This window comes from Syngnathoides biaculeatus, chromosome 5 (genome assembly GCF_019802595.1).
Source record: "Syngnathoides biaculeatus isolate LvHL_M chromosome 5, ASM1980259v1, whole genome shotgun sequence".
In the NCBI taxonomy this organism is placed as follows: domain Eukaryota; kingdom Metazoa; phylum Chordata; class Actinopteri; order Syngnathiformes; family Syngnathidae; genus Syngnathoides; species Syngnathoides biaculeatus.
This window is the reverse complement of record NC_084644.1, coordinates 33854709-33870251: the sequence shown is the minus strand read 5'-3', so window position 1 is coordinate 33870251 and position 15543 is coordinate 33854709.

Here is a 15543-nt window from a genome sequence, read left to right as displayed (position 1 = left end):
CAGCCTGTTCACACCAAGCGAGAACCTCAGCATCTTCATTTCTGTGACCTCCAGTTCTGCTTCCTGTTGTTTCTTCGGAGCCACCGTCTCTAATCTGTGTCACGACCCATCAGAACGAAGGTAGGACCCAAATGCAGGAGTAAACGGGAGACGCAGATGTAAATCGTGAAAAACGTTTATTAATCAAAGGTTGGGGATCGGGCAGGCAGTCAGGTATAGCATCGGTAGTTGGGACGTCGGGCGTAGAGAGCAGGTCAGCGGGCAGGCAGGAGTCGGTACACGGGAGAACGATCAAAGCAGGGAGGAGTATCAAGGGAGTCAGGCTTACGGGGTCAGTCGGAAAACAGGTGAAGGTCGGTAGACACGGGTCGACGATCAGGGATACGGGAGTGCTCGAACGGGGCACGAACCTCAACGAACTGGCGGAGGACCAGTCGTCACCGGGTCCTATAAGTACCGGGCGTAATCAGCCGAAACAAGGTACGGGTGTGTGCGGACTAATTGCCTGGCCATGCCCAGCCTGGGCAGGATACCAGGAGCATGACAATCTGTAGATCAATGCCAGCCTCGGCACTGTTTTATAAACTTTGCCCTTCATAGTAGTGGATACTCTTCTGTCACAAAGAACACCAGACACCTTCCGCCAACTGTTCCATCCCACTTGGACCAGTTTCTTCACTTCCTTACCACACTCACCATTGCTCTTTATTGTTGACCCCAAGTATTCCTCCACCCTCGCTATCTCTTCTCCCTGGAGCGTCACTCTTCCGCCTGCGCCCGCCTCATTAATGCACATGTATTCTGTTTTACTTTGGCTAATCTTCATTCCTCTCCTTTCCAATCCCTACCTCCATCTTTCTAATTGTTCCTCCGCCTGCTCCCTACTTTCACTGCAGATCACAATATTATCTGTGAACATCATGGTCCAAGGGGATTCCAGTCTAACCTCGTCTTTCAGCCCATCCATTACTACCGCAAACAGGAAGGGGCTCAGCACGGAACTTTAAATTCTTCTGACACACTTATGGCACATCTCACCGCTGTTCTGCTGCCTTCATACATGTCCTGTACTATTCTAACATATTTCTCCTCCACACCAGACTTGGGCATGCAGTACCATAGTTCCTCTCTTGGTACTCTGTCATAGGCTTTCTTTAGGTCTACAAAGATTCAATGTAGCACCTTCTGACCCTCTCTATACTTTTCCATCAGCATCCTCAAGGAAAATAATGCATCTGTGGGACTCTTTCTAGGCATGAAACCATACTATTGCTCGCAGATACTTACTTCTGTCCTGAGTCTACCCTCCACTACTCTTTCCCATAACTTCATTGTGTGGCTAATCAACTTTATTCCTCTATAATTCCCGCAGCTCTGAACATCGCCTTTGTTCTTAAAAGTGGGAGCGAGAACACTTTTCATTCCATTTCCATTCTTCAGGCATCTTTTCGCCCGCGAGTATTCTGTTGAATAAGTTGGTCAAAAACTCCACAGCCACCTTTCCAAATTGCTTCCATACCTCCACTGGTAGGTCATCAGGACCAACTGTCTTTGCATTTTTCATTCTGTTCAGTGCTTTTCTGACTTCCCCCTTACTACATTACCACTTCCTGGTCATTCACGCTACCTTCTCTCCCATTTTCTTCATTCATTACTTCTCAAAGTACTCTTTCCATCTACTGAGCACACTACTGGCACCAGTCTACATATTTCCATTGCTTTCCTTAATCACCTTTACTTGGTGCACATCCTTCTCATATCTATGCCTCTGTCTGGACAAATTGTGGAGATCCTTTTCTCCTTCTTTCGTATCCAAACTGGTGTACATGTCGTCATATGACTCTTGTTTAGCATTTGTTACCTCTACCTTTGCCATACAACGCATCTCAACATATTCCTTATGCCTTCCCACTTCTTCTTCACAAATCTCTTTCCTTGCATGACTTCCTGTATTTTGGGGTTCCACCACCAGGTCTCCTTCCCTTTCCTACTAGGAGACACCCCAAGTACTCTCCTGCCTGCCTCTCTGAATACTTTGACAGGAGTATTCCAGTCTTCTGGGAGCTCTTCCTGACCATCTGGAGCCTGTCTCACATCTTTCCGAAAGGCCACACAACATTGTTCCTTTCTCAACTTCCACCGCTTGATTCTCTGCTCTCCCTTTGTCTTCTTAATCTTCCTACCCACTTGTCATCCTACATACCACCATCCTATGCTGTCGAGCCACACTCTCCCCCACCACTCTCTTACAGTCGGTAACCTCCTTCCGATTACATCGTCTGCACAAAATATAATCCAGCTGCGTGCTTCTACATCCGCTCAATTTCAAATTTCATCATCATCACTTGATCTGATACGCTTTTCACCTCCAAGACATTCTTAGCCAGCTCTTCTTTTATAATAACCCCTACTCCATTTCTCTTCCCATTTACTCCATGATAAAATAATTTAAACCCTACACTTAAACTTTTAGCCTTACTCCCTTTCCACTTGCTCTCTTGGATGCACAATATATCAACCGTTCTAATCATCATGTCCACTAACTCCTGCGTTTTTCCTGTCATAGTCCAACATTCAAAGTCCCTACACAAAGCTGGATGGTCAGTGCATTCCTCTTCTTCTTCTGCTGACTAAGTCACTTTCTTCCTCTTTTTTGTCTTTGGAGCTACATTATCTGAATTTCAACCTACGGCTTGCAGATTAACAGTTCCGGGGTCGCGCGTAGTTAGGCAACGACCTATCTGTTATATAAGTTGTTTGATGAACGCTCATATATGTTTGGCACAGTTTTATGCCGGTTGCCCTTCCTACCGAAACCCTCTGCTTTTATCCGGACTTTGGACGGGAACTACAGGATACACAGGAATTGTCCTCCCCCCTTCGGACTGCAGATAGTCAAAACAAGCAAAACAACACAGCTCAACATAAATAACAGACAATTTGCTTAAACATGATCCTACCAAGATGCCGGCTACCGTTTACATTAAGTGCAAAATATTGTTAGTTTTGTGTTTGTGCCACGACCTAACCGTTATGGAATTCATATGATAAACACTCATATATGTTTGGCGCAGTTTTACGCCGGATGCCCTTCCTGACGCAACCCTCTGCATTTATCCGGGCTTGGAACCGGCCGACAGGTCGCACAATATTGTGTTACCCAATGGGGTGCAGATAGTCAAAAAGAAGAAGCAATCAAATAAACAAAGTAAACACATAAAATACACAATTCACATACTACCTAATCTATGTTAAAATTAAGGTCAAATGAAAGCAATCACATAAACACAGTCAGCACATAAGGTACACAAATCACATATTACCTGTGTGAAAATATAAAGGATATGGCGAGTTAAAGGATATGGGGATGGAAGACATTCACACCACAATGGCTCTCACTCTCGTAATTGAACGTTGAGTCCATGTTTGATGTTTTTCCAACATCAACGAATTTGATCACGAACACATCTCATTGTTAGCAAGCTAAGCTCAGGAATACTAGGTCGATAAGCAAGTTTAAGTTGACATTTCCTCTCGCCCAGCTTCTTATGAGTACTCACAATTCTTATTGTATACGATACGTAGGTTTTGCAGGACATGTAAAAACTAGTGTTTGATGTTCTCCTCCTCAGTATATATTAGAAAACAGACGCATTTTGTTGTTAGCGATCTAGACTAGGCTAATTTAGGCCGAGTAGCTTCAAGGCAATTAACCAACAATATTTATTTTGTAATTCTTGTTTTATTTTATTTTTTGCCTTGGTTTTCTGTATACACTAATCAGAAGTTCTCCTATTTCCTTGTAGTTGTGTAATGAGAATAAATCTCAATCATTCATTCAATTCATTCAAGTTGCAGCAGCAGTCATGACAATTCCAATAAACAACCATCCATCCATCCATCCATCCATCCATCCATCATCCATCCATCCATCCATCCATCCATCCATCCATCCATCCAACATCTGAGTGGTTAGGTTAATGGATAGATGGATAAAATGTCTGTTCTAAGGCTACAAACTATGTAAAAAATATTCCAAATGTGTGTCTTTATGTCTCTATCATTGTGTCACCTGTTCAGGTCCTTGGGGAGACAGAATTGTTCATCTTGATTTGGGACCAAACAACAAGTAAATAAGTTTTTAAAAATCATTTTATATGCTTGAGTAAAGAGTAGATCCATCAATCTATTTTCTGAGCTGCTTATCCTCACAATGGTCACTGGAGTGCTGGAGCCTATCCCAGGTATCTTCAGGTGGGGTGTGGGGGCTTACAACTTGAACTGGTTGGCAGAAAATTGCAGGGCACATTGACGCAAACAGCCGTTCACACTCAAGGGCAGTTTAGAATCTCCAATTAATGCAAGATTTTGGGATGGGGGAGGAAACCGGCAGGCCCAGAGAAAGCCCACACAAACATGGGGAGAACATGCAAATTCCATATAGGCAGGGCCAGGATTTGAACCCCAGTCCTCAGAACTGTGAGGCAGACGCTCTAACCAGTCAACACAGCATCACCCAATTCCAATAGACAACTACAGTAACATGTCCAAGAGACACTGGCCAGGGGAGATGACACATTCTTCCTATCCATTAATTCCTTCTTCTTTTCCTTTCGGCTTGTCCCGATTAGGAGTCGCCACAGCATGTCATCTTTTTCAATATCTAAGCCCATATGTGCATCTTCCTCTCTCAGACCCACACTCTTCATGGCCTCCCTCACAACATCCATCAAACTTTTCTTTGGTCTTCCTCTTGCTCTTTTGCCTGGTAGTTCCATCCTCAGCACCCTTCCACTAATATACTCACTCTCTTGCCTCTGGACATGTCCAAACCATGAAGTCTATTCTCTCTAACCTTGTCTCCAAAACATCCAACTTTTTGCTGTCCCTCTAATGAGCTCATTTCTAATCTTTCTTCTCTTCCTCATCACACTTTCCATTGCTCTGTTGACCCCAAGTATTTCGAGTCGTTCACCCTTGCTATCTCTTCTCCCTGGACCTTCACTCTTCCCCCACCGCACCTCTCATTCATGCACATATACTCTGTTTTACTTCGGCTAATCTTCATTCTCCTTTCCAGTGCATGCCTCCATCTTTCTAATTGTTCCTCCACCCGCTCCCTGCTTTCACTGCATATCACAATATCCATAAATTAATAAATTCGAAAGGAGGGAATTACAATCAACCCAGACATACTAATACACAAAATACCACAGGCTGATTACATAAATTTCTGATTCACTTATCCTCACAAGGATCACGGGAGCCTACCCCAGCTGTCATCAAGCAGGAGGCAGGGTACACCCTGAATTGGTTGCCAGCCAAACGCAGGGCACATGGAGACAGACAGTCACACTCACAATCACACATAGGGGTAATGTAGTGTCTCCAATTAATGAATGTTTTTGGGATGTGGGAGGAAAACAGAGTGCCTGGTGAAAACCAACGCAGCAACGGGAAGAACGTGCAGATTACACAGAGGCGGGGCTTGGATTTGAACCCAGGTCCTCAGAACTGTGAGGTCACCGCTCTTCAGCTGTGATCCCATGCCGCCTGATTACAGAAGTTTCAAACGAAAAACATATAAAACAAAACAAACTCCACTCCAACAACCTGCAACATGAATACGACTGCTCTCAGGCTGCATCCTCATAGGTACACAGTAAACATAAGGTTGTGGTACACAAATCACTGTGATCCCCCTTTGTGGTATGCACATATGCAAAGTCAGTCCATCTGTGTAGATTGTCCAGTATAAAAATTGTAATGTCACTGCTCGTCATAATCATAACAGATGCTACAGCTGTCATGCTCCTGGATTCCAGCCAGGGCTGGGCGTGGCCAGCTAAACTGAAGGTGCACACCTGCGCCTCATGACCTTTGATTAAGACCCAGTACATATAGGACCCGGGGGACGACTATTACTCTGCTAGATCGTTGCCTCTCATGCCTCGTTCCCGCACTACCGTACTCCTGACGTCTACCTCCCGTGCACCGACCAACGCCTGTCTCCCGACCTACCCCGTAAGCCTGCCGTTACTGATCTTGCTGCTTGTTTGGACTGACTCCCTGGTAACCGACTTTGGAACGAATAAAGGCTTATTCCGCACTGCTTACCTCTCACCTGAGTCGTGCATTTGGGTCCACCCCCAAGTCTCGTCCGTGACAGAACGATCTAGCCAAGAACATGGACCCAGCCGACTCTGAAGCCATTCACCGTGCGCTGCAAGTGCAGGGCAAACGCCTGGGTGAGCAAGAGGCTGCTCTCCAGGGTATGACTCACCAGATCCAGGAGCTCTGCACCCAGCTGCAACCGTGGCTAGCCTCCCAAGCTATCGCGGCCGCTCCTGTGCCTCCCCGTGCCACCATCACTCCGCTCTCTCGACCAGAGCGGTTCTCAGGCGACTCCGGTAACGTCAAGCCCTTCCTGGCGCAGTGCGATCTCCACTTTGAGCTGCAAGCTTCCGCTTTTCCCACGGACCGCTCCCGGATTGCCTTCGTCATTTCCCACATGACAGGGAGGGCGGAGGCATGGGCCACCGCCGAGTGGAGCCGTAACTCGGAGACCTGCCGCTTATGGGCGAGCTTCGTCTGCGCGCTCACCCAGGTGTTCCAGTATGCGGCTCCGGAACGCCAGGCGGCGTCGTCACTCATGACAATTCGCCAGGGGCATCGCCACGTGTCCGACTACGCCATCGAGTTCCGGATTCGGGCTGCCGAGAGCCGCTGGAATGAGGAAGCCCTCCATGACGCGTTTTACGAGGGACTGTCCCCACAGATCCGTGGTCACCTCGTGGCCATGGATCTTCCGCCTTCGCTTAACTCCCTCATCGCTTTGGCCCTCAAGGTGGACCAGCGCCTCACCGTGCAGAGACAGATGGAGGGCCTGAGGGAGGAGGAGAGGGAGAGTCGCAGTCCGGTTGTTTCCGCTTCCCGGCCACCCGTGTTGTCAGCTTCACCGGAAGCCATGCAAGTGGAGGGGCTTGGCAGCTCAGCGGAGGAGCGCTTACGTCGGCGACGAGAGGGACGCTGCTTTTACTGCGGGCGTTTGGCACACTTGATCGCCCGTTGCCCGACTCGACCAGGGCATTATGACATCAGGATCGCTACTCCGGTGAGTGTGCGGTACACCGCGACGGGGTCAGGGAGGTCCCTCCTTCACCTCACCTTGGGAACGGACTCCCGTTCAGGCTCTGTGACGGCTTTCATTGATTCTGGGTCGGAAGCAAATCTGATAAATCCCCGCGTGGTCGAGGAGCTGGGGGCAGCAACCTTTCCCACGCAACATTTTCGTCATGCCTATGCAAGTGCCAACGGCAAGTTCCTTTGTCGGGTTACACATCGCACTCAGACGTTACGTATGAGCTTTCCGGACGCTCACTCGGAGCGTATTAGCTTTCATGTCTTCGACGCACGTAGTAGCGACATCATCTTGGGCAGCCCGTGGCTCAAAGAACATAATCCGCACATAGATTGGGCCACGGGTCAGATCAAGACTTGGGGAGAGGACTGTCTCAGTCGCTGTGTCGCTGTCCGGAGAGACAGGGGTATTCAAGTTGCGCCGGTTCGGCTAACAGAACCTAGTACCGCCCTGGACCTGACCGCAGTGCCCTCCTGCTACCATGACCTACGGGAGGTCTTCTCTGAATCTAAAGCAAAGTCTCTGCCGCCACATCGGTCCTACGACTGCGCGATTGAACTCCTGCCAGGCACCTCTCCTCCCAGAGGGAAACTGTTCTCTTTAACCGGACCAGAGCATCAAACCATGAGGGACTACATCGAGGACTCGCTGGCAGCCGGACTCATTCGCCCCTCATCCTCACCAGCCGGTACGGGGGTTTTTTTTGTCAAGAAGAAGGACTCCACGCTGCGACCCTTCATCGACTACCGAGGCCTGAACGACATCACAGTCAAGAACAGGTACCCTTTGCCGCTTATCTCTACAGCATTCGAACTTCTCCAGGGAGCCCGGCTCTTCACCAAGCTCGACTTGCGCAGCGCTTACCACCTGGTGCGGATTCGGGAAGGGGATGAGTGGAAGACGGCGTTCAACACCCCCACAGGGCACTATGAGTATCTGGTGATGCCCTTCGGACTGACTAACGCTCCGGCCGTCTTTCAGAACTTCATTAACGACGTGCTTCGGGAGTTCCTGAACAGATCTGTCTTTGTTTATCTGGATGATATTCTCATCTTTTCAGCAGACCTAACCTCTCACATTCAACAAGTCAGAGAGGTGCTCCGGCGTCTGCAGCAGCACCAATTATACGTGAATATGGAGAAGTGTGAGTTCCATCGGGCATCCGTGTCCTTCCTGGGCTTCGTCCTGGCTGAGGGAGAGATACGGATGGATCCTGGGAAGGTCGACGCGGTGCTGCGGTGGCCTACCCCCACCAACAGGAGGGACGTACAGAGGTTTCTGGGATTTGCCAATTTCTATAGGAAATTCATAAGGAACTTCAGTTCCGTGGCCGCTCCTCTGCATTCGCTCACCTCGCCACATACCCTCTTCGACTGGTCCGGGACCTGCCAGGAGGCCTTCAGCAGGCTCAAGGCAAGTTTCACTACTGCGCCCGTTCTCATTATTCCGGACCCAGATAACCAGTTTGTGGTGGAGGTGGATGCATCGAATTCAGGAATCGGAGCAGTCTTGTCACAGAGGAGTCCCAGGGATGGAAGGATCCACCCGTGCGCGTTACTGTCTAGGAAGTTGACCCCGGCAGAGAGGAACTACGACGTGGGAGATAGGGAACTGCTGGCGGTCAAGAGCGCGTTGGAGGAGTGGGGGCACTGGCTGGAGGGCTCGCAAGTACCGTTCGTTGTCTTCACGGACCATAAGAACCTTGAATACCTGAAGTCGGCGAAGAGGTTGAACGCCCGTCAGGCCAGGTGGGCCCTATTTTTCACCCGCTTCCACTTTAAGGTGTGTTTCCGCCCAGGCTCCAAAAACGGCAAGCCGGATGCACTCTCGCGGATCCACGAGGGGGGGCGCACGGATTCAGACGCCGCTACTATCCTGCCAGCGGGGTGCTTCGTGGCCGGTTTCACCTGGGCGATCGAGTGGGAAGTGAAGGAGGCTCTAGGAGAGACACCGTCACCCGCGGATTGTCCGTCGGGCCGCCTGTTCGTCATCCCATCTCTGCGGGGAGACGTCATCAACTGGGCCCATACCAACAAGACGGTCTGCCACCCGGGTATGGCGAAGACACGTTCAGTGGTCGAACAAAGGTTCTGGTGGCCTAACCTCAGCAAGGACGTAAGGGAGTTCGTCAACGCCTGCCCGGTGTGTGCTGCAAATAAGACTTCCCGCCTACGGCCTGTTGGTGAGTTGCAACCCCTGTCCATCCCCTTTCGTCCGTGGTCACACATCGCGCTGGACTTCGTCACCGGCCTGCCGCCTTCTCAAGGGAACACAGTGGTGCTGTCCATAGTGGACCGTTTTTCCAAAATGGTCCACTTCGTGCCGCTTCCGAAGATCCCGTCGGCCAAGCAGACAGCCCAGTTGGTATTAGACGAGGTCATCCGTTACCACGGCCTACCCCAGGACATCATTTCGGACAGGGGTCCGCCATTCAGCGCCCGTTTCTGGAAGGAGTTCTGCAACCTCATCGGCGCTTCAGCAAGTCGGACATCGGGTCATCACCCAGAGTCTAACGGCCAGACCGAGAGGATTAACCAGGAATTAGAGACCGGTCTTCGATGTCTGGCATCCAGGGACCAGAGCACGTGGAGCCAGCACATCAAGTGGGTGGAGTATGCCCACAATTCTCTACCCTCCGCTTCAACAGGTATGGCTCCACTCCATGTCGTGCATGGGTATCCTCCGTCCCTGTTTCCTCCACTGGTCACAGAATCCACAGTTCCGTCGGCCCTGGCCGTGGTGCGACGCTGCAAACGGATCTGGGAAGCAGCTCGGAGGACACTGCTGCGCATGAGCAGCGCCTACAAGGCCGCAGCAGACCGCAAGAGGAGGGCCGCACCAGAGCTCAGAGTGGGACAGCGAGTGTGGCTCTCCACCAAAGATCTCCCTCTGCGGACGGAATCCCGCAAACTTGCTCCCAGGTTCGTTGGCCCGTTCCCGGTTTCCAAAGTTATTAACCCGGTCGCCGTCTCGTTGAAACTGCCCAGGTCGATGAGGGTGCACCCTACGTTCCACGTCAGCAGACTTTGCCCGAATCGCACATCGTCGCTGGCTCCTCCGCTCAAATACCCCCCGCCCCCCCGCATGGTCGATGGTGGGTTGGTGTACACTGTGCGCCGGTTGCTGTCTTCCCGTCGCAGAGGAAGGGGGGTCCAGTACCTGGTGGACTGGGGGGGATATGGCCCGGAGGAGCGCTCTTGGATCCCCTCCCGCTTCGTCGTGGACCGCTCCCTCATCAGGGACTTTCACGCGGCTCACCCTGATGCTCCTGGGCCGTCCAGAGCCGGCCGTTGAGGGGGGGGGTTCTGTCATGCTCCTGGATTCCAGCCAGGGCTGGGCGTGGCCAGCTAATCTGAAGGTGCACACCTGCGCCTCATGACCTTTGATTAAGACCCAGTACATATAGGACCCGGGGGACGACTATTACTCTGCTAGATCGTTGCCTTTCATGCCTCGTTCCCGCACTACCGTACTCCTGACGTCTACCTCCCGTGCACCGACCAACGCCTGTCTCCCGACCTACCCCGTAAGCCTGCCGTTACTGATCGTGCTGCTTGTTTGGACTGACTCCCTGGTAACCGACATTGGAACGAATAAAGGCTTATTCTGCACTGCTTACCTCTCACCTGAGTCGTGCATTTGGGTCCACCCCCGAGTCTCGTCCGTGACAACAGCTGCTTTAGGTGACATTAAACTCAGCTCCACTTAATTAGAATTCATAGCTCACAGAAAGAAAAGTCATGCAGCCAACTCAGAAACTCAAGATGTCAATGTTTAGGAATAATATTCTCTAATGTGGGTGAGATAATTACTCTCATGTGTTCACGACTCAATAAATTGAGCTCATATGTGTATATTTTCAGTTATCAAGCGACACAAATATTCCACATAATACAATAAAACACCTTTCAAAGACAAAACTTCTCAGACAAACACATGACTAGGACATAAGTGGACATCGACATGTTTACACACACACACCCACTCCCTCCCTCCACTCTACACACACACACACACACACACACACACACACATGCAGACACATGCACTCAGAGAGGAAATGCATTATAAGGCATGGAGTATAGACTGAAAGCCCAAGAATTTGTCTTAGAAAATTTATTAGCATTCTTCCTCTGTGTCTAGCCTCACCTCTAAGTCCAGCCTCAAGTGGTTTTCCACCTGAAACACTGACATGAGAACTGCCCAAATTCAATGAACAAGCAACATGGGAGAATGCCTCCACGACCATGCATGCTCCTGGGTCACTCAAAGTTCCCATCTGTGAATTCAAATTTGAACATTTTAATTTTGCTTTTGGAGAAGCAAAATGCAGTAGGAGCTTAGTTTGTATAAAAATTCTGTGTTCAAAGTTCGGTGCCTTCAGAAATGGACAGTGAAAATTGGCCCTGGCACACATTCAGACTGTGAATCCCCTGAATAATAGGACCCAAATACATTTTCCTTCCTTCTCTTGGCTCGTTGAGTTTCTTACCCCCCTCCTAATATGGACTCATTGACAGGGGTTACATTTTGTTTTATGTATTTATTTCAACATGTCAAAATGGAAATTATTTTCAGCTCATTTTTTGTATTTTTTTTAATGAACATAGCATTTTTTTTAAAGATTACAGCATGATGGCATGTGGCATGACTTAACTCAATAAATGCAAAGCGCGAATGCAAAGCATTTAAAACTATAATTGGCACTAAGATTTGTATTTGAGTACTCCTGGTGTGTTGTTATATTTTCATATATTAATATATAAATATTATACAGTGTAAATTTTGCTCTGCAAAACATTACCTTTTTTAACGCAACTCTATAGCAAGCCCATAATTATAAGATTACGGTGAGAGTGCAACTAGGCAAACAGTGTTTTCTTGTCTTTGCAACAACATTTCAGTGATCATCCTAAAAAGTGAATGCATGATTTGTGTCAATTCAAATTGCTGCTGCTAAGAGATAGGCAAGGAGAAATTACACAAAATAGCACGAAGCCTGTAGCACAATGTTAGGATAGGACTGAGGATATACAGAGGGATAAATCTTACACTGTCATCGTGAGCAAAGGAGAGGATGGAAGAGAAAGTTTATAAAGAGTAGTTTAGGCAAAAATGCATGAGAGACGAGAGAATCTTTGGTGGCCAGCTGCAAGAGGGAAGATAGCGCAGAAAGGCTTTTAATTCTCAATCCCTACAGAGCCTTTGAAAATTACCAATCTTCTTATCACAGGCACAGGGCTGCTTATGCAAATGGTTGTGGAGTGGAACATTTAAACGGAAAATTACTCGACAGCATTCCCCCGTCCCCGCCACATCCCTCTCCCTCACTCCACACAAAAAGGCTGTTTTGAGTCAAAGATAAGAAGATGAATTGCTCTCCGTGCTTTGAAGCGCATCAGGATTTAAAGACTCCAGCCTGAGCTCTGGTTTAAGGCTCATGCTGTTGTTGCCTTTGTCAAAGAAAAAAATACAGGCATGAAAAAACAACAGAAAAAGAAATTCAAAATAACGCATTCTTTTCAGTGCATTGATGGGACACAGGGAGCAACGATTAAATTTTACTTTGACCTATTGTTTCAGTCAGAATTTACTTTGTAATCATTTAGAGGCTAGAGTATGAGGATGAATATTTTAAGAAGCATTTAAAATACAAACTCTTAACAGTTGAAATAATAAGTACTTATGACACACAAATTAAAAATTGACAACTCTGTGAATTTGAAATGACTCAAAACATTCAAGTCATTCTTTCTAATATAGCAGAGCAAAGGGACAGCTACAATGGAATTAGCAGATGGCGCTTTCTTTACAAAGAGTACATATACAAACCCTTTCCGAAAATAAAATGTTTAAAAATGAATATATCATGGAAAGGTTTATTTCCATAATGGCATTCAAAAGGTAAAATGTTAATAGATTATAGATTAAGACCTACAATTGAACCACTTTCAAGTATTTTTTTATTTTTACATAATTTGGATTTAGAGCTCATAAAATCCACATAATCAGTAAAAATTAGAATACTGTAGTCACTCTGACTCAGTTGACAAACGATTCCCCACAACGTAAACTGTATTCTTCAAAGCTGCAGGGTTGGTCGGAGAACAGGCAAAGGTCGGTACACACGACACGGGTTGTCGATCAGGGATACGGGAGTACTCGAACGAGACATGAAGCTCAACGATCTGGCCCCGTAAGCCTGACTCCTTTCACACTTCTGCCTGCTTTGATCGTTCTCCCGTGTACCGACTCCTGCCTGCCCGCTCACCTGCTCTCTTCGCCCGACGTCCCAACTACCGCGGCTGCACCTGACTGCCTGCCCGATCCCCGACCACGAAATAATAAATGTTTCTCCCCGAACTACCTTGCATCATCCGAGTCCTGCATTTGGGTCCTACTCCCGTTCCGATGGGTCGTGACAGAACGAACTGGCCGGGACCAGTTGTCATCGGGGTCATATAATACACTGGATAATCAGCCCGCATGAGGCGCAGGTGTGCGCCTCCCAATCAGCGCAACCGCGCGGGCACCCGCACCGCCCGGGCTGGAGCGGCAGGATCATGACACCCTGCAATATAGCAGGGTGTTCAAATACTTATTTTCTTCACTGTATAATGCCAAATTGACTCTTTTGAGAAGAATGCGTATTTAAAAAAAAGAAAATGATGTTGCAAATGAAAAATGTTGCTAATGAAAAATGTCGCAAAGGAGGTTTACGGAGGTTAACGTGTGGCAGCAATACGCTTCAGTTTACGACGGAGCCATCTCCATCCTCTTTTTTCCCCCCTAATCATAGTTAATCAATGTGAGTTTGTGTAAAACCAGGAGTCATTTTTTTTAAATATTGGTATTTGTATTGAAAGAATCTGAGTGGCTCCATAACTTTGTAAGATTTATTCTTGATTGATATTTGTATGCGTCCAGACATTTGTACGCTTTCAAACTCTACTGTGTAAATCTCAACAATTTACTCACCAGTTACATGTGTAGATCCACTTGTGGAAGACAAGCGGAAGCGGGTTAGCAGTACTTTCCTTTTATGACATCCTGTATTTAGGGGTGCCACCACCAAGTCTCCTTCTCCCCTTTCCTACCAAAAGACACCCCAAGCACCCTCCTGCCTGTCTCTCTGACCACCTTGGCTGTCGTAGTCCAGTCTTCCGGGAGCTCCTTCTGGCCATTGAGAGCCTGTCTCACCACTTTCCGAAAGTCCAAAAAACATTCTTCCTTTCTAAACTTCCCCCACATGGTTCTCTGCTCTACCTTTGTCTTCTTAATCTTCCTACCCACCACCAGAGTCATCTGACACACCACCATCCTATGCTGTCGAGCTACACTCTCCTCTACCAGTACCTTACAGTCAGTGGCCTCCTTCATATTATATTGTCTGTGGAAAATGTAATCCACCTGCGTGCTTCTACCTCCGCTCTTGTAGGTCACTCTATGTTGCTGCCTCTTCTGGAAAAAGTGTTCACTACTGGCATTTCCATCCTTTTTGCAAAGTTCACCACCATCTGTCCCTCAAAGTTCCTTTCCTGTATGCCGTACTTACCCATCAATTCTTCATCGCCCCTGTTTCCTTTCTCCTAATCATCATGTCAACCAATTCCTAATCTTTTCCTGTCATAGTCCCAACATTCAAAGTCCCTACACTAAGTTGTAGGCTCTGTGGATTCTACTTCTTCTTCTGCTGACGAATCTGCTTTCCTCCTCTTCTTTGTCTTCGACCCACAGTCGCTAAATTTACACTGATGCCCTGCAGGTTGTTGCTAATCTGGGCCACAAACGAACCGGTATGGTATTGTTCAGATGAACGCTCTTATTTGTTTGGCACAGTTTACACTAGATGCCCTTCCTGACGCAACCCTCTGCATTATCCGAGCTCGGGTGTGGCCTACAGATTGCATTGACTTGTGCAAAGTAGCATCGTGTTTTGAGGAAAAACAATATGTTGGCACATATGACAGTTGCCATTTTTGCTTTTTCAAACATACAAGACTCTGATTGATTGAATACTGTTTGGTCATATACAAACAATGGGCATTGAAATACCTCTCAGCGTAAGAGGTTGTGATGTCATCAGATGACGCCGCTTGGGGTTCGTTCTTCGTGGAGCTGACTCATGACACAAGCTCTTGGTTTTCCTGATGGTTCCCCCTCATAGATGTTCACTCCACACACGACAGTCTGTGGCACAGCCACAGTCACCATAACCTTTGTGGCAGAATTCCCATTTATGTACCTTTTCCTAACAAAGATAGAGTTTGTCTGGAAATTTGGAAGAATTTGTAATTTGAAAAATATACAAAAATGGTCATAAACAGCCATATCCTTAACCCTAGAGAACCCATGGGGTCACATATGACCCAATGTGATTAAGGGCCCACTGTATCGACACA